Consider the following 19,476-nt stretch of genomic DNA (forward strand, 5'->3'; position numbering starts at 1 on the left):
CAGCCCCCATAGAATGTAATACAGCACAGGCCCCATAGAATGTAATACAGCACAGGCCCCATAGAATGTAATACAGCACAGGCCCCATAGAATGTAATACCTCACAGGCCCCATAAAATGTAATGCAGCACAGCCCCCATAGAATGTAATGCAGCCAGTTCCCATAGGATGTAATGCAGCCAGTTCCCATAGGATGTAATGCAGCACAGCCACCATACAATATAATGCAGCCCAGCCCCATAAAATGTAATGCAGCCCCCCCCAATAGCCCCACAATCCAGTTATCACTCATTGATATATAATAATAATAAAAAAACAAACACTCTACTCACCTTTCCTCTTGCCCCGCGCTGCTCCAGGCTCCGGTCTCAGCAGCTGCAGTCTGCCCGCCCGGTCACACAGCAGGTGCACGATGATATAACGTCATCGCGCACCCGCAGTGTCAGCGGCAGGCAGAGCGGGGAATGATGGAAGAGGGAGCGACAGCAGGCGCTCTCTCCCCATCATTGCATTCAACTGTACCAGCATCTATGATGCCGGTATAGTTGAATGCGGGGCCGGGAGTGTGCCGACAGCGGGGGGAGTATGCCAAGAGCGGGGGGAGTATGCCAAGAGCGGAGGGAGTGTGCCGACAGCGGGGGGAGTGTGCCGACAGCGGCACACTCGAGCGGCCCACCACTGTCACCGGCCCTTCTGGCATTTGCCAGAACTGCCCGATGGCCAGTCTGGCCCTGATCATGGGGATCACCCCTGGAAGCATTTCTGACTCCTAGTTCACAGCTTTAAACAATTTTTTCCTAGATTCATGCCATTTTTCCCGGTGGAACAAAAAACAGACTAAAATGAAACCAAAACGGATTTTGCTGGGAAATATTTCAAGGTACATCCTTTGCAGGTTAATGACTTGCCTGTAATGCCAAATATTTAACCCCAGACAATAAATTTCCTCCCCCACTTAAGCTTAGTTCAGACGCAGGGTTTTTGAAGCGTTTTTCAACTTTAACATTGCTTTCAACCACTATAAATGCATTCACTGGGAAATGTCATTGCAACATTTAAAAACCCTAGCTGGCCATGTGGTGTGTGACACATAAGCAGACCCATCTTGTTTCATTTATGAAGGAGGGACTCTTAAAGTCAGTTTTAGGGGTAGCGGAGCATACCAAATAATTATAAGGATGGTATAAGGTGCGTTCACAGCCCGGGGTCCACCATGCAGAGATGGAACCTGCTGCTGAGTAATGATGGACTATATGACGGTATAATGTGGATAAACACATGGGTTAGCTTCACCTGGTATGAAGGAAGCAAACCCTGTTGCGTCACAGGGCCGCCGTACCACACAAAGTGCGCAAGCAAAGAGTCACAGAGTTCTGCCCCAAGACTCAGGGAAAGAGTTCCTCTAGACCTCCTGCGCTCGACACTGCTACTGGGGTGTCAGAGATTAATAGAACTAAAAATTTGCTGCACAAGAGTGCGTGCAGTGATGCTCTGGCGGACGCCACTAACCACCCAGACTTGGGCCAGGAAAGTGCTCTATTAGCGTTCAGCGCATCACTGGGGGTCATTGCTATCAGATGCTGTATTGTGTGCCAGCTGTGTGGGATAGCACTGTCAGGCGCTAGGTAGCTTCCACCATTCACGAACAGTCAACAACTCTAGGGATGGGAATGATTCGGAGCTTTCATCCATCGACAGGCATACAGCCACACATACACGATAATAATTTTACACTAGCACATGGCCGTGCGGCCATATGAACCTTTTATAGAAGAAGCGCTCCGGGACCTTCCAAGTGGTCCAATAGGAGCTTCTACAGGACCTGAGCATATGACCCCTGACCTCCAATGAGAGGTCATCTCTTGGGCATGCTCAGAAGAAGAAAAGCAGGACTTATTCCCAGGGACGCCTGCTCACCGCTGATCAGCACTGGTTATGGTTACAATGGCTGAATCTGGAAGAACAGCAGTAACCAGCTGCACAGTATCAGCTTGAGCCAGACGCTGGGACTGACGTCTCTGTTGAGCAGGCTCCACTGAGGCTGGAGGAGAATGGGAGAGCGCTGCGGACATGGTTTGAGATTCCCCCTGTGCAGCGGCAGGAACTCAACACCTAACATGGGCCCCCCTCCTTGGGCCTCGCTACGCAAAAAGGCAGCAATGAGCTGCAGGGCCCGAATGTGCTCAAAAGGCTCCCAGGACCTGTCCTCTGGACCGTAACCCTTCCAATCCACCGAATAGAATTTTTTGCGATGTACCACCTTACACCCCATGATGGCATTCACCTCGTAATCGACATCTGAGCCAGATGTCCCAGCAGATGACTCGGAAAACCGGGACATGTGGACAGGCTTTAGGAGGGACATATGAAAGGTGTCGGTGATGCCTAGGTGTGGAGGAAGGGCCAGACAGTAGACCACAGGATTAACCTTTTCAAGGACCTAGAAGGGGCCTAGGTAGTGAGGTGCAAACTTAGTGGACTCAACTCGCAGCCTGATGTTACGGGCGGAGAGCCACACTAAATTGCCAGGAACAAAGGTCGGAGCGGGGCGCCAATATGCATCAGCAGAGGTCCTCATTCTTTGCTTGGAGGCCCAGATAGCATCCTTTGTGAGGTCCCAAATGTCACGTGTCTCCACAGCCCAGTCTGCCACCCTGGAGCAGGTGGAAGACACAGGCATTGGTATTGGAAACTTCAGATGCTGGCCGTAATTAAGGAGGAATGGTGTCTGCCCAGTGGAGTTGGCTACAGCATTGTTCAGTGCAAACTCCGCCCATGGTAGCAAGGATGCCCTGTCATCATGCCTGGCTGAGACAAAATGTCACAGGTATGTGACCAGGGTCTGGTTGGCCCTCTCTACCAACCCATTTGTCTCGGAATGGTATGCTGAAAAGAGATTCAGCTCGATGCTGAGAAGACGACAATACTCTCTTCAGAACCGAGACACAAACTGGGGACCCTGGTCACTGACATTTTTATCTGGCATGTCGTGTAGGTGGAAAACGTGCTTAATAAACAACGCCGCCAAGGCCCATGCCGAAGGTAGCCGTGGAAGAGGCACCAAGTGCACCATTTTGGAAAAATGGTCGGTGACTACCTAAATAGTAGTGCAGCTGCGAGACTTGGGTAAGCTCACCACAAAGTCCATCCCGACCATTCCCAGGGCCTGTCCTCCACCGGCAGGGGGTAAAGTAGCCCAGCAGGAAATTGTCGAGGAGACTTATTCTTGGCGCAGGAGACGCATGCCTGAATATAGTCTAAGACATCACTTGGCCATATGCAACCACCAGTACGTCCTCGCCAGAAGCTTGGATGTCCTCTTGGTCCCAAAATGTTCTCCCTCCCTGGTTGAGTGAGCCAAAGAGAGAACCTCCAGTCGCAAATTAGATGGCACAAAGGTCTTGCCCGGTGGCACAGACTCAAGCGAAACCAGGGCCACGATCTTCAGGCTCTCTGAAGGGACAATTAGCTGAGGCTCCTCCTCTACTGATGATACTACGGAGCGGGAGGGAGCATCAGCATGGATGTTCTTCTCCTTGGAGAGATGGTGGAGGGTGAAGTGGAAGCGGGAGAAGAACAAGGACCATCTAGCCTGGCGAGAGTTTAGCCTCTGAGCAGTCTGTAAATAAACCAAATATTTGTGGTCAATATACACTTGGAAGGGAAAATGAGCCCACTCCAGGAGGTGTCTCCACTCTGAGAAGGCCAACTTCATAGCTAGCAACTCAATGTCCCCGATGGAATAATTCCTCTCTTCTGGTGCTGGTGTGAAGGTCTTGGAGAAAAAGAAGCAAGGATGCTTCCGCCCTTGAGCATCCTTTTGTAAGAGGACGGCTTCAGCACCGACGGATGAGGCATCCAACTCCATAATAAATGGTTTATCTACATTGGAGCTATGTAGGATGGGAGCGCTAGCAAAATGAGACTTAATAGAGAGAGAGACCTTGGAGACCTCCTCCGACCACAATTTGGGATTAGCTCCCTTCTTGGTGAGGGCAGCCAGGTGAGCTACCAAGGTTGAGAAGTAGGGAATGAACTGGCGAAAATAGTTAATCCCCATAAAGCGCTGCACGAGAATAGGGTTCCTGCCAGTCCATCACAGCCTGTAGCTTGGCAGGATCCATAGCCGATCCCTGGGAGGAGATGATATAGCCAAGAACAGGCAAGGACTCCTGCTCAAACACACACTTCTCCAACTTGGCATAGAGGGAGTTTGCCCGTAGGAGGTCGAAGACTTTGCAAACATCTCTCCGGTGGGAATCTAAATCTTGAGAGTAGATGAGAATATTATCCAGATAGACTACAACCAAGGTGGTGAGCATATCCCGGAAAATATTGTTCACAAAGTCTTGGAAAACGGCAGGAGCATTACAGAGCCTGAAGGGCTTCACCAGGTAGTCATACTGCCTGACCCTGGTGTTAAATGCCATCTTCCATTCGTCACCCTCACGGATGCGAATCAAATTGTAAAGACTCCGCAGATCAAGCTTAGTAAATACCCTCGCTCCCTGCAATCTATCGAATAACTCAGATATAACAGGCAGAGGGTACTTGTTCTTAATGGTGATGGCGTTAAGACCCTTGTAATCTATGCATGGACGTAATTCTCCGTTCTTCTTCTGCACAAAGAAAAACCCCACCCCCGCAAGTTACACTGACTTCCTAATGAATCCTCTTGCCAGATTCTCCTAGATGTGTTAGGCTATCGCCTCCATCTCCGGGAGAGACAGGGGATAGACTCGACCCCGGGGGGGGCTCTGCACCAGGCAAGATGTCAATAGGACAGTCATAGGGGCGGTGGGGTGGAAGGGTGTTCACAGACCTCTTGGAGAACACATCCACACAGGGCCAATAGTGCTTGAGGAGAGAGGAAAGATCTGTGGGTACTTCAGTAGTAGCAACCTGAATGCACTCTCTCAGACATCTACCCTCACAAGATTCACTCCATCCCAGAATTCTCCGAGGACCACTCAATATGAGGAGAGTGGTACCATAGCCATGGTTTCCCTAACATGACCTCATCAATTCCATCGGGAATGACTAGCAGCGACATAATCTGATGGGATGGAGATATGGATAAGGTAAATGGGATGGTCTGGTGTGTTATCTGTGAGGGCAGTGTCGACCCATTTACCACTCATATGGTCACAGGATTGGTGAGCATCACCAGGGGTATTGCGTGTCATTGGGCGAAGGCAGAAGACATAAAATTGCCCTCTGCGCCGGAATCCACGCAAAGCTCTACCGTATGAGTGGATGGGCCTATGGTAATTGCCTTCTTGAAGGACAGTTTGGAGGAAAACGTCGCCGTGTCTAGTGTACCTCCTCCTACAACCACTAGACACTGACGTTTTCCCGACTGTTGGGAACATCTGGAGGCAAGATGTCCTGACTGCCAGCAGACATGACAGACTTTGTGTGCACGAGCAGTCCGGGACTTAGATCCTCTTGACTCCTCTATGGCTTCATGTGGCTTGGACCGGAAGTTCCAGAGGTTTGGGAAGGGTGGGAGACAGCTGAATCTCTGCCTACACTAGGCTCGCTGCAAACTTCGCTTGTTAAAACGGAGGTTGATGCGAGTTGATACAGCTATTAGCTCCTCCAGTGTGGCGGGAATCTCCCTAGTGACCAAAGCGTCCTTCACATGATCTGTAAAGAGGATGTACAGGAGAAAAAAAATAATAGCTATGAAAAACAACCGAAGAAATAACAGTCCTAGTCTAATGGACATATTTAATTGTATCAGTGAGGGGAATGTGCGCCTACCACAAGTATCTATTCTGTCACATAATATAATTTGTAACCTATTATTCAGACATAAATCTGATTGACTTTATGCTCAAATCTATGTACTGTATGTACGTGTAATCCATGTACACAATAAAAAAAACTATTTTAGAGACATTTCATATTGCCTTATAAATTAAAGCATTTTTTCAGATTCTTTGAGTAGTTTCCTTTGTACAATCACTGGATTTGCAAGATGACCAGTGATATATTTTCACACAAAGTTGAAGAATCAGCAAGCATTATAACGGGCGTCAACCTTTCAAGTGAATTTTTGAAGGTTCCAATGAATGACTTGAAAACAAGAGATTTTGAATGGAAATTTAGGCACTTGCATAACCAGGAGCTTCATTGTTTCACTCTAGACCAGTACTTAAGAGTACATCGCATTTCTCTGGGCCTTCGGGTCCACCTGTTAGGCCGGGCTCACACATGTGACAAATACGGCCGAGTCTCGCATGTTAATACCCGGCATTGCCGCTGTCCTCAGGAGCAGATCATGCCGCTGCATGTATTGCTATGCGGCTGCGCGCTCCGCTCCTGAGTTACGGCGGCAATGCCGGGTATTAACATGCGAGACTCAGCCGTATTTCTCGCATGTGTGAGCCCGGCCTTAGGGATGGCGAATTGCACTAAATTAAAATAAACTATAAAGTGTAATCACTACCCGGCGTCCACCGTGCAGTAAACTGCTGCTAGTATGAGCAAAGATGGATAAAAAAACTAGCAAATGTCCCTCCTTAAACACACAGTTAACTCCACACAGTGTGAATGGAACGCAGAAAACCAAACCCAGATACAACTCAGAGGTGCACAGAGAAAGGAGTACCTACCTAAGATTAGTACCAGCTCAGCTAATCACCGAGGGGTACAAGGAAGGTAAGTACCAGCTCAGCTAACCACCAAGGGGTAAAAGAACGGTAAGTACCAAACCAGCTCAGCTAACCACAGAGGGCTACAGGGAAGGTAAGTATCAGCTCAGCTAACCACCGAGGGGTACAAGGACAATAGGAAATGTACAAAACCCTGTTAGAACCACTAGAAAAGAACACGTGGGTTGAACTTGCTTTAATGAGAACAGATAGCAAAAACTCACTGTCAACAAGAACAGGCAGCAAACCTCCTCTCTGGAGGTGCTGGAACTCTAATGGCTTGATGCCAGCCCTGAACTCACACAGCAAATCTCCTCTCCAGAAGTGCCAGAATTCTAATGCCGCAGGGCCAGCCCTGAACATATGCTGACACAGATTACTGATGTCCCACTGGTAGCTGATACGGTGCTAAACACACAAAACTCACAGACAGAGCGCCAGCATATCCACCCACATACACTCCAAACACGAGTGATGCTAGCACACCTGCATGCTTTGCTAAATGCCCTTTATGCACCAGGCTCTACCCCAAACACTCACACCAAGTCGGATGGAGTGTCGTCCGTGGGCCAATGTCACTGACATGGTCAGTAAGGTGATTTCTTGACTTAGACTCCAGAGAGTGGGGCTGCCTTTGTATACCACTGATTACTATAGACTTTAACTGGAGAGCCAGCAGTAACCACATTTATAACAGGTGCCTGAACAAGATGCTGGGACTAACATCTTCACTAAGCATCAAACCCAGCAGCCAGACCTGAATGGGAGACCAGAACAACAAACAGTGCCTGCGATACATCTATCCGGTTCTCTAATACCTCTTAAGGCCTACAATCTTATAAAGAGGATTCAAACATTTGAACAAATTTTAAACAAATATTCATTTGACTTAATGGTTCTTACAGTGACCATCTGCAACAATCAATTAGTTCTAAAAAATCTAAATTGGATTCCTTTGATTCACAGTGAAAGACAACATTAAAATGTGAAGAATATAATTCTCTGAAAGAAAAAACTTAGAATAACCTCTCCAATCATTGTCAAGCATCAGAAAAATGGAAGCAGTCCAAACTTATGAGGGACACTGAAGATTATCTCTAAAATGGTGTTTATAGGTGACAAAATACAATGCACTTCTTTCCACAGGGTCAATGTGCATTGCTGGACACTTCTTATTCAAGACCAGACAGCGAAAGATACATGAGGAACAGACATCAGCCACTTACTTTTTGGGGATCCAAAAGCAAACAAAACATTAGAAGTCCAGCTCAACGAACTTGTGAACAAACTCTGTTAGGGCTGGCGGAACGCATCAAATAATAATATAAAGGGAGATATATGGTGCGTTTGTAGCCCGGTGTCCGCCATGCAGAGATGACACCTGCTGCTCCGTAATGGAGGACTATATGGTCTAGTCCCTCTAGACCACCAGCACTCGGCGCCACAGCTTGCGGTGCCAGGGAGAAACTTAAATATAAAGATTTATCGCACTGAGTGTGCACAGCACCGCTCTGGCAAATGCCACTAACCACCCTAACTAGGGCCTGGAAAGCACACTATTTGCGCATAGCGCTGCTCTTGCGAATGCTGCTGAAATTACGCAGTATTTCAAGCTCTTGCGCTAGTCAGCTCCAAACACCCAACCACATACAACAACACTAGGGAAGGGGATAATTAGGAGCTTTCATCAGATACCATACATGCATACACACACACAGGATATTAGGTTTATACTAGCTCATGGCCGAGTGGCCATGCAAACCTTTTATAGTGGTCCTTCCAAGACCTTCCTAGTGGTCCAATTAAGGCCGCTTCAGGACCTGGGCATGTGACCCCCAGCCTCCAATATGAAGTTATCACACAGGCATGCTCAGTTGAGAAAAAGCAGGACTTAGTCCCAGGAACGTCTGCTTGCCACTGACCATTGTTGGGTATTATAGCAGAACCAGAAATGACAACGATAACCAGATGCACAGCATCAACCTAGGCAAGACGCTGGGACCGACGACTCTGTTGAGCAGGCTCCTCTGTGGCTGGGGAAATATGGGAGACCACAGAGGACATGGTTTGAAATTCCCCCTGTGCAGCAGCAGGAACTCAACACCTAACATGGCCCCCTCCTCCTTGGGCCTCACTACGCTCAAAGGCAGCAATGAGTTGAGGAGCCCAAATGTGCTCAATAGGCTCACAGGTCCTGTCCACTGGGACATGACCCTTCCAATCCACTAGATAATAATTTTTGCCACGTACCACCTTACACCCAACTATAGCATTCACCTCGTAGTCGTCTGTGGATGAACCCGATTTCCCTGCAGATGACTCAGAAAACTTGGGCATGTGAAGAGTTTTAAGAGGGACACATGAAAGGTGTCAGTGATATCTAGGCATGGAGGAAGGGCCAACCGCGGGGTTAACTTGCTCCAGGACCTTGAAGGGGCCTATGTAGTAAGGCGCAAACTTAGTGGACTCAACTCGCAGCCTGATGTTACGGGCGAAAAGCCACACTAAGTCGTCAGGTGCAAAAGTCGGAGTGGGGTGCAGGTGTGCTTTGGCAGAAACCCTCATTCTCTCCTTGGAGGACCGGATGGCATCCTGTGTGGGGTCCCAAATTTCACGTGCCTCCAACGCTCAGTCTGCCACCCTAGAGTCGGTGGAAGACATGGGCATGGGTACAGGAACCCGCTGATGCTGGCCGTAGTTAAGGAGGAATGGGGTCTACCCAGTGGAATCTGCCATGGCGATGTTCAGCGCAAATTATGCCCACGATAACAACGATGCCCAGTCATCCTGCCTAGACAAAACAAAATGTTGCAGGTATGTGACCAGGGTTTGTTTGGCAATCTCTACCAACCCATTCGTCTCAGGATAGTAAGCTGAGGAGAGATTCAACTCAATGCTGAGCAAGCGACAAAGCTCTCTCCAGAACCGAGATGCAAACTGGTGACCCCGGTCACTGACAATTTGGTCAGGCATGCCATGTAGGTGGAAAATGTGCTTAATGAACAATGCCGCCAAGGCCCGTGAAGAAGGTACCCGCGGAAGAGGCACCAGGTGCACCATTTTGGAAAAATGGTCGATAACTACTTAGATAACAGCGCAGTTGCGAGACTTGGGTAAGCCGACCAGAAAGTCCATCCCCATTTCCCAGGGCCTATCTGCCACTGGCTGAGGTAGTCCACTTCTTGGCGCAGGAGACACACGCCCAAATATAGTCTCCAATGTCACAGGCCATATGCGGTCACCAGTACGTCCTTGCCAGGAGCTCAGATGTCCTCTTGGTACTAAAGTGTCCACCCACCCTGGACAAATGAGCCCAAGGGAGGACCTCCGGGCACAAATTAGGTGGTACAAAAGTCTTGCCCAGAGGCAGAAGGCCAACTTTATAGCTAGCAACTCCCTGTCCCTGATGGAATAATTAATCTCCGCCGAAGTGAAGGTCTTGGAGAAAAAGAAGCAAGGAAGAGGACTACTCCAGCACCGACGGATGAGGTATCCACCTCCATTATAAATGGTTTATCTACATCAAGGCAATGTAAAATAAGAGCGCTAGCGAAGTGGGACTTGTTTGAGAGGGTGGCCTTGAAGACCTCCTCCGACCACAATTTGGGATTTGCTCCTTTCTTGGTGAGGGCTACCAAGGGAGCTACCAAAGTTGAGAAGTGGGGAATGAACTGGTGATAACAGTTAATAAACCCCTCAAAGCGCTGCACCACTTTGAGAGAAGGAGGTTCCTGCAAGTACAACACAGCCTGTAGCTTGGCAGGATCCATATCCAATCCCTGGGCGGAGATGATATAGCCCAGGAAAGGCAAGGACTCTTGCACAGACACACACTTCTCCAACTTGGCATATACAGTAGGGTATTAGGTGTTGAGTTTCCGCCGCTGCACAGGCGGAATCTCGAACCATGTCCGCTGCAGTCTCCCATTCTTCTCCAGCCATGGTGGAACCTGCTCAGCAAAGACGTCGATCCCAGCATCTGGCTCAAGCTGATACGTTCCAAGTCCTGCTTTTCCCCTACTGAGCATGCTCACGGGTCGACCTCTTATTGGGGGACGGGGGTCACATGCTCAGGTCCTATAGAGGCTTCTATTGGATCACTAGGAAGGTTCTGGAGAGCTACAGCTATAAAAGGTTTGCATGGCCGCATGGCCATGCGCTAGTATAAAGCAGTTATTGTGTGTGTGTGGATGTATGCCTGTTCAGGTGAAAGCTCTGAATCATACCCATCCCTAGTGTTGATGAATGCTCCCAAATGTTGGAGCTGTCTAGCGCCAGTTAGTGCCATCCAGAACCAGGCACAATCTATAGCGTCTTTCAGCAGCGTTAGCCAGTGCGGCACTGTGCACAACCAGCCAGAGCGATGCTGCGCTCACCCAGTGTGCTAAATCTATTTTAAGTTTAGCTTTCTCCTGACACCACTGTAGCAGTGTTGAGCGCAAGAGGTCTCGTGGGACTCTTTCCCTGAGTCTTGGGTATTGTTAGAACACAGATGCACAACAGATCACTGTAAAAGTAAAATAAATTAATATATAAAAAATATATATTGCAACCATTGGTTGAAGAGCTACCTTCATTTATAAAAGATACCAATGAGTTTTTGAAAAATGTTGATGGCCTACACATTGGAGCTGACACCCTCTTGGTGTCTTGTGATGAAAGCCTGTATACCAATATTTGTCACAATGATGGGGTTCAGGCGGTGAATAACTTTTTAGGATCATCCTTTTTGCCTGAATCGATGAGACGATTTACTATTCAGTTGCTTGAATTCTCATTAATAATAATAAAAAAAAATCTATTTAAGAGGTCCCTCTACCTGCAGCTCCAGGGTACAGCAATGGGCGCAAAAGACGCTTATGCAAATTTATTCCTGGGGCTGTGGGAGAGGGACCTTTTGATGTCCCATTGTGCGATTCATTGATGACATATTCTTTATTTGGCAGGGTTCAGTGGAATCCCTTCAGGATCTTATGTCACATTTAAATCAGAATACCCGTAATTTGCATTTGACATATAAATTCAATGTAAATGTGATGGAGTTTTTGGATGTAAGCGTGTATAGAGGGGATGATAACTGCCTATATACCAACATATTTCATAAGACAACGGCAGTGAATTCACTCTTGCACACAACATCCTTGCATCCTCCCACAATGATAAATTCTATTCCTATAGGACAGTTTTTGCGGTTGCGGAGGATTTGCTCTGATGAAATGGAATTCGAAAAACAGGCCTCTGATCTTAAAGAATGATTTATAGAAAGAGGGTATAGCCGACGATCAATTAAAAGAGGCTATAATCGGGCAAAAAATACTACTCGGCATCAGGCTCTTTATGGGATTAAGCCACCAAAATCTAGCCAGTTGGTTAGATATATTACCCAATACCATGGACAAACTGAAATGATGAGATCTCAGCTAACAAAATCATGGGGAATCCTAAATGCAGATCCAATCCTGTCACAATATATACAGTAGGTGAGAAACCTTATATTACGTATAGAAGATCCAAGAATTTGAGAGACTGTTTAGTGAAGAGTAGGGTTGAGCGAAACGAATCGGTCATTTTCATAAGTTGCCGACTTTTGGCACAGTCGGGTTAAACCCGACCCGATCCCTGTGTGGGGTCGGCCACGTGGTACGCGACTTTCGCGCCAAAGTCGCGTTTTGATGACACGTTCAGCGCCATTTCTAAGCCAATGAAGGTGGACGCAGAGTGTGGGCAGCGTGATGACATAGTTCCTGGTCCCCACCATCTTAGAGAAGGGCATGCCAGTGATTGGCTTGATTTCTGTGGCTTCACAGGGGCTATAAAGGGGCGTTCCCGCCGACCGCCATCTTACTGCTGCTGATCTGATCATAGGGAGAGGTTGCTGCCGCTTCGTCAGAAGCAGGGATAACGTTAGGCAGGGTACATTAACCCCCAAACCGCTTGTGCTGTAGCGATTTCCACTGTCCAACAGCACCTTTTGTTTGCAGGGACAGGGGAGGGTACATTTTTTTCCTCAGCGCTGTAGCTCATTGGGCTGCCCTAGAAGGCTCCCTGATAGCTGCATTGCTGTTTGTACGCCGCTGTGCAAACCAACTGCTTTTTTCATAGCACAAATCCTGTTGCTCCTTCCTTTCTGCACAGCTATCTTGTTTGTTTGTCCACACTTTTGACTTTTTTGTGCAGCAGTCCACTCCTTGTTATTGCTGCCTGCCATACTTTGCTAAGATTACTGCAGGGAGATAGTAATTGTAGTACAGTCCCTTTTTTTTTCGTTATATCTCTTCAAGCCACTTTCTGCCACAGAAAATATACTCTAATACAGTGGCCCAGATTTATTCACTAGTCTCCCTGAAGAAAAAAAAAAAAGGGTGCAGATTAAAATTGGAAAATCTGCATCAGTGGCAGTCCTGTGTGTGGCATCTGTGTCTCATTTTCTGGCACAGAAAACATACAGTCTAACAGTGGGCCTGATTTCTTGCCAATTCTCCCATAAATAAAAAAAAAAATAGTGGGAGATTAAGATTGGCAATTCTGCCTCAGTGCCAGTGCTGTGTGTGGCATCTGTCTCTCATTTTGTGCCACAGAAAACCTAGTGTGTAACACTGGGCCTGATTTCTTGACAATTCTCCCACAATAAAGTAAAACAAGTGAGAGAATATGATTGGCATTTCTGCCTCTGTGCCAGTCCTGTGTGTGGCATCTGTCTCTCATTTTGTGCCACATAAAACCTAGTGTGTAACACGGTGCCAGATTTTTTGACAATTCTCCAAGGAAAAAAAAAATAGTGGGAGATTAAGATTGGCATTTCTGTCTCAGTGCCAGTCCTGTGTGTGCCATCTGTCTCTCATTTTGTGCCACATAAAACCTAATGTGTAACACTGGGCCAGATTTTTTGACAATTCTCCCAGAAAAAAAAATAGTGGGAGATTAAGATTGGCATTTCTGCCTCAGTGCCAGTCCTGTGTGTGGCATCTGTCTCTCATTTTGTGCCACATAAAACCTAGTGTGTAACACGGTGCCAGATTTTTTGACAATTCTCCCACAATAAAGTAAAACAAGTGGGAGATTAAGATTGGCCATTCTGCCTCTGTGCCAGTCCTGTGTGTGGCATCTGTCTCTCATTTTGTGCCACAGAAAAACTAGTGTGTAACACTGGGCCTGATTTCTTGACAATTCTCTCAAGAAAAAAAAAACTAGTGGGAGATTAAGATTGGCAATTCTGCCTCAGTGCCAGTACTGTGTGTGGCATCTGTCTTTCATTTTATGCCACAGAACATATATTGTATAAGAGTGGGCCACATTTCTTCAATATTCTCCCAGAAAAAATAAAAAGGGGGAGATTTTAATTGTTATTGTCTGCATCAGCGTCAGTCCTGTTAGTGGCATATCTGTCTGCCACTGAAGCTGTGTACTGTTATACATTGGGCCTGATTTTCCCTGCAGTCTCACCCACCTATAAAGGGATATATAAATCCAACAGAAGTTTGAGTTCACCTTGTAACTGGTTGTACAGTAACAAATACCATTAGTTTGGTTACGTTTTTCAAACAATGAGGAAGTCTGGTGGAAGAGGTCGTGGCCGTGGGCGGTCATTGCCAGCTGGTAATGATGGTAGTGGTGGTGGAGCATCAGGTGGTCGTGGGAAAAGCAATATAGCACCTAAGTCTCGAGTTGTTGAGCCAGCTTCGTCGTCTGGCTACACAAGGCCTCGAACGCTTCCTTTTCTGGGAGTAGGAAAACCGCTTTAAAAGCCGGAGCAGCAAGAACAAGTTTTGGCTTTCCTTGCTGACTCTGCCTCTAGCTCTTTCGCCTCCTCTTCTGAAACTGCTAAATGTAAAAGCAGCGCATCGTTAGTGGATGTTCATGGTCAGGGACAAGTCGCTTCCTTGTCTTCTTCACCAAGAACAACAGAGAAGGATGCGTCAGGCAACACAACGGGTAACTCCATGGAGTTCTTTACACATACCGTTCCTGGGTTAGAAAGTCAAATAGTTAACAGGTCATGCCCATTACAAGTTGAATCGGACATGGAGTGCACAGATGCACAGCCACAGCCAGATTACTATGCTGTTCCTTTGACTCAGAAATAGCTATGGAGGATATCCACTAAGTTAAAACATAACCTTTAATAAATATGAATAAAAGCTCGGATCCTAACAAGACACGTACATGAACAATACAAAAAGTGCTCAAGTGAACCAGTGCTCGAAATAAAAGATTGGATCAGTCTTACCAATTCAGACGGACATATGGAAAAAATCCCTCAAGATCCATGAGGGTGGTGGTTCCAGATGCTAAGGGCCAAGGGTAGGGAAAGGTACACTGCCACTGTCTTCCCTGTGAACCCTTAGAAGAACTCCTGTCCTAACAAGGACAGGCCCTGAGTGAGCCCTGCTATGGGAATCCACCAACCAAAGTGTAGCCCTAAATGTCTCTCTTCTTCCTACGCGTTTCAACTCTGATGGGGGAGCATCATCAGGGGAGTTGTATGATCAGAAGAGGTACCAATGGGTCCCCTCAGTAGTCCTAAGCAGGACAGTCCAAAAGGTCCATACAAGTCCGTATCAGTCCGCATCAAATGGGTCCCGCAGTGGCTGGGAAATCTCAGAAAGCTCAAAGATGCTGGCTGTGTCTGCAGCTTAGGTAAGTCATACAACTCCCCTGATGATGCTCCCCCATCGGAGTTGAAACACGTAGGGAGAAGAGAGACATTTAGGGCTACACTTTGGTTGGTGGATTCCCATAGCAGGGCTCACTAGGGGCCTGGCCTTGTCAGGACAGGAGTTCTTCTAAGGGTTCACAGGGAAGACAGTGGCAGTGTACCTTTCCCTACCCTTGGCCCTTAGTATCTGGAACCACCACCCTCATGGATCTTGAGGAATTTTTTCCATATGTCCATCTGAATTGGTAAGACTGATCCAATCTTTTAATTCGAGCACTGGTTCACTTGAGCACTTTTTGTATTGTTCATGTATGTGCCTTGTTAGGATCCGAGCTTTTATTCATATTTATTAAAGGTTATGTTTTAACTTAGTGGATATCCTCCATAGCTATTCCTGCATTTTTCCTGAGGGTACAGACGAGGCTAGTTCTTGTATAGGCCTTAGCTATTCCTTTGACTCAGACCAGAACATTGCCCTCGCAGTGTACTGATCCAGAATCTGACCCTGATGAGACTATGGTGCCCCGTCACAAACGCTATACCACCGGCTCACATGGTGACACAGACGAAGTTGCACACGAGATAGAAGAGGAGGTCATAGATGACCCAGTTGTTGACCCCGATTGGCAGCCATTGGGGGAACAGGGTGCAGGTGGCAGTAGCTCTGAAGCGGAGGAGGAGGAGCCGCAGCAGGCGTCAACATCACAACAGGTTCCATCTGCCAGGCCCGTATCTGGCCAAAAACGCGTGGCAAAACCAAAACCAGTTGTAGGACAGCGTGGCCATCCGGTTAAAGAAGCTCAGTCTGCAATGCCTGAAAAGGTATCCGATAGTAGAAAGAGTGCAGTCTGGCATTTTTTTAAACAACATCCAAATGATCAGCGCAAAGTCATCTGTCAAAAATGTTCAACTACCTTAAGCAGAGGTCAGAATCTTAAATGTCTAAATACAAGTTGCATGCATAGACATTTAACCACCATGCATTTGCAAGCCTGGACTAACTACCAAATGTCCCTTAAGGTTGTAGCACCCTCGGCCAATGAAGCTAGTCAGCAACGCTACATCCCTTCCCTCACTGTAAGCCCACCATTTCCCGCACCACCTGCAGTAAATGTGCAGGTTTCGTCGTCAGGCCAAAGCAGTCAGGGAATCACCAGGTTCGTGGTAGGAAACACTGCATGTAGGGCACCAGCAAGAATACCATCTCCAACCCTCTCTCAGTCTGCCATGTCCACCGGCACCCCCGCTGGTTCCACGATCTGCAGCTCTCCAGTCCAGCTCACCCTGCATGAGACTCTCATTGGGAAAAGGAAGTACTCATCCTCGCATCCGCGTACACAGGGTTTGAACGCCCACATTGCTAGACTAATCTCGTTAGAGATGATGCCCTACCGGTTAGTTGAAAGCGAAGCTTTCAAAGCCCTGATGGACTACGCTGTACCACGCTATGAGCTACCCAATCAACACTTCTTTTTGAGAAAAGCCATCCCAGCCCTCCACCAGCATGTAAAACACCGCATCGCCCATGCACTCAGGCAATCTGTGAGTACAAAGGTGAACCTGACAACAGATGCATGGACCAGTAGGCATGGCCAGGGACGTTACGTGTCCATCACGGCACACTGGGTTAATGTGGTGGATGCAGGGTCCACAGGGGACAGCAATATTGGGACAGTTCTGCCTAGCCCACGGTCTAGGAAACAGTTGGCTGTAGGCGTTCACCCCACTTCATCCTCGTCCTCCTGCAGAAGCGAGAGCTCGTCCACAGACTGCAGTCGCATGAGCACTCCATCCGCAGCTGCCACTGTTGCACACGAGGTGTCCCATTATGGGACAGCTAGTGGCAAGCGTCAGCACGCTGTATTGGCAATGAAGTGTTTGGGCGACAACAGACACACCGCGGAAGTTCTGTCCGAGTTCTTGCAGAAAGAAACTCAGTCATGGCTGGGCACTGTACATTTTGAGGCAGGCAAGGTAGTGAGTGATAACGGAAGGAATTTTATGGCTGCCATAGCCCTTTCACAACTGAAACAGATTCCTTGCCTGGCTCACACCTTAAACCTGGTGGTGCAGTGCTTCCTGAAAAGTTATCCGGGGTTACTCGACCTGCTCCTTAAAGTACGCAGACTTTGTTCGCATATCCGCCGTTCGCCTGTGCACTCCAGCCGTATGCAAAATCATCAGCGGTCTTTGAACCTTCCACAGCATCGCCTAATCATCGACGTTGCAACAAGGTGGAACTCCATACTGCACATGCTTCAGAGACTGTGCGAACAGAGGCGTGCTGTTATGTATTTGTGGAAGGATACACATACACGGGCAGGCAGTTGGATGGCAAACATGGAGTTGTCAGGTGTGCAGTGGTCGAAGGTACAAGACCTGTGTCAAGTCCTTCAGTGTTTTGAGGAATGCACATGGCTGGTTAGTGCAGACAATGCCATAATAAGCATGAGCATCCCCCTAATGCGTCTGCTGATGCAAAGTTTGACGCACATAAAGGAGCAGGCGTCTACAGCCGAGGAAGAGGGAAGCCTTGATGACAGTCAGCCATTGTCTGGTCAGGGCAGTCTACAGGACGAGGTAGCGGGCGAAGAGGAGGAGGACGAGGAGGATGATGGGGATGAGTATTTTTTGAATGAGGAAGCTTCTCGGGGCCAATAGAAACTGGTGGCGTTGCAAGGCCGGGTTCAGGCTTTTTGAGGGAGACAAGTGACGTAGATTTGCCAGAAACTGCCCCTCAACCCAGCACAAGCGCAGATTTGACAACTAGAACTTTGGCCCACATGGCGGATTATGCCTTACGTATCCTCAAAAGGGACCCACGCATTATTAAAATGATGACCGATGACGATTACTGATTGGCCTGCCTCCTTGATCCTCGCCATAAAGGCAAATTGCAAAATATCATGCCACATGAGAATCTCGAACAAATATTAGCAACCAAGAAAGCAACTCTTGTAAACCGTTTGATTCAGGCATTCCCAGCACACAGCGTCGGTGATGGTTCTCACATGAGCTGCAGGGGGCAACAGGGCAGAGGTGTTAGAGGTGCACAAATCAGAAGTGGCGTTAGACAGAGGGGTTTTCTGACCAGGTTGTGGAGTGATTTCGCAATGACCGCAGACAGGACAGGTACTGCAGCATCAATTCAAAGTGACAGGAGACAACATTTGCCCAGTATGGTTACTAACTATTTTTCATCCCTTATCGATGTTCTCCCTCAACCGTCATTCCCATTTGATTACTGGGCATCCAAAATAGACCCCTGACCTGAATTGGCAGAATATGCATTGCAGGAGCTTGCTTGCCCAGCAGCTAGTGTGCTATCAGAAAGAGTATTCAGTGCTGCTGGTTCAATATTGACCGAAAAAAGCACTCATCTGGCTACCCAAAATGTTGAGCTTGTGGACTGGTCTTACTGACTGTTCCAATCTCTTAATTTGCAGCAGCTGTTTGTCCAGCATACGACATGTTTTCACCTCCCTAAATGGGCTAACTCCCCCCACGGGGCCATGGTCTCGCCACTTGGCGCAAGCACCTGTGAGAGTGCCATTTGTCTGAAGAGGTGGGTGTGCCCGCTTTTGGTCGATGGCACTGCCACTGGGTCCCTCATAGTACAATAAAGTGTTTCTGGCGGTGGTGGCGCGCACCCAACGTCAGACACACCATTGTAACATGAGGGGCCCTGGGCCTGTACCGCCGGCCACAAGAGAGTTCCCCCCAGCTCAAACAGTGCTCTACCACTTGCAAAATTATCTCTCACAGCTCCACCAATATTTAGTCTATGCGCTGACATCCTTCAATGCCTGGCACTGACAATACCAATTTGTTGACATGTATGATGCTAGTTAAAATAGTCAGGGTCAGAGTCCTATATTGACACCAGTAAATACTTAGCGCCAAATTACTATGTCTGAAACTCAGCAGAGGAGCCCACCCCTGTACCTAAGTATGCCACCCTATTTTTTTTTGTTTTGTTGTTTTGCGAGACATTAACATCTATTTCTTTTTTGGGAGTACTAACTGTGTCAGACACTCCTTCCAATCGTCCTCCGCTGACCACACCAATGCTGCCTGTGTACCCCTGCCACATAATCGAAGGTGCTTTGAGCCTATTTTTTTTTAATTTTTGGCCTACTAAGTCTGTCTGCGGTCCCTCCT

The sequence above is a fragment of the Ranitomeya imitator genome, chromosome 1, assembly GCF_032444005.1.
Source record: "Ranitomeya imitator isolate aRanImi1 chromosome 1, aRanImi1.pri, whole genome shotgun sequence".
NCBI classification, from domain to species: Eukaryota; Metazoa; Chordata; class Amphibia; order Anura; family Dendrobatidae; genus Ranitomeya; species Ranitomeya imitator.